The sequence below is a fragment of the Arachis stenosperma genome, chromosome 8 (genome assembly GCF_014773155.1).
Source record: "Arachis stenosperma cultivar V10309 chromosome 8, arast.V10309.gnm1.PFL2, whole genome shotgun sequence".
In the NCBI taxonomy this organism is placed as follows: Eukaryota; Viridiplantae; Streptophyta; class Magnoliopsida; order Fabales; family Fabaceae; genus Arachis; species Arachis stenosperma.
The window spans coordinates 22,696,900-22,697,760 of NC_080384.1; the positions used below are offsets into that span (position 1 = coordinate 22,696,900).

Consider the following 861-nt stretch of genomic DNA (forward strand, 5'->3'; position numbering starts at 1 on the left):
AAGCCTCAATTAGTTTCTCTAATGCAACAGAATTGCAAGTTCCATGGACTTCCATTGGAAGATCCTCATCAGTTCTTAGCTGAATTCTTGCAAATCTGTGACACTGTCAAGACTAATGGGGTTGACCCTGAGGTCTACAGATTTATGCTATTCCCTTTTGCTGTAAGAGACAGAGCTAGAACATGGTTGGACTCACAACCTAAAGAAAGCCTGGACTCATGGGAAAAGCTAGTCAATGCCTTCTTGGCAAAGTTCTTTTCACCTCAAAAATTGAGTAAGCTTAGAGTGGAAGTCCAAACCTTCAGACAGAAGGATGGAGAATCCCTCTATGAAGCTTGGGAAAGATACAAACAATTGATCAGAAAATGTCCTTCTGACATGCTTTCTGAATGGAGCATCATAGGTATTTTCTATGATGATCTCTCTGAACTATCCAAGATGTCTTTGGATAGCTCTGCTGGAGGATCTCTTCATCTGAAGAAGACGCCTACAGAAGCTCAAGAACTAATTGAAATGGTTGCAAATAACCAATTCATGTACACTTCTGAAAGGAATCCTGTGAACAATGGGACAAATCAGAAGAAAGGAGTTCTTGAGATTGATACTCTGAATGCCATTCTGGCTCAGAACAAGATATTGACTCAACAAGTCAATTTGATTTCTCAAAGTCTGTCTGGAATGCAAAATGCACCAAGCAGTACTAAGGATGCTTCATCTGAAGAAGAAGCTTATGATCCTGAGAACCCTTCAATGGAAGAGGTGAGTTACATAGGAGAACCCTATGGAAACACCTATAATTCTTCATGGAGAAATCATCCAAATTTCTCATGGAAGGATCAACAGAGACCTCAACAAGGTTTC

General features: G+C 40.2%; 1 non-coding gene across 1 annotated transcript; it reads right to left on the reverse strand.

The window, feature by feature from the left end:
* Positions 1-276: 276 nt before the first annotated feature.
* Positions 277-384, reverse strand: LOC130946990 (small nucleolar RNA R71). The gene has a single exon (XR_009072405.1). It is a non-coding gene; the product is annotated as a small nucleolar RNA R71 (small nucleolar RNA).
* Positions 385-861: the final 477 nt, after the last annotated feature.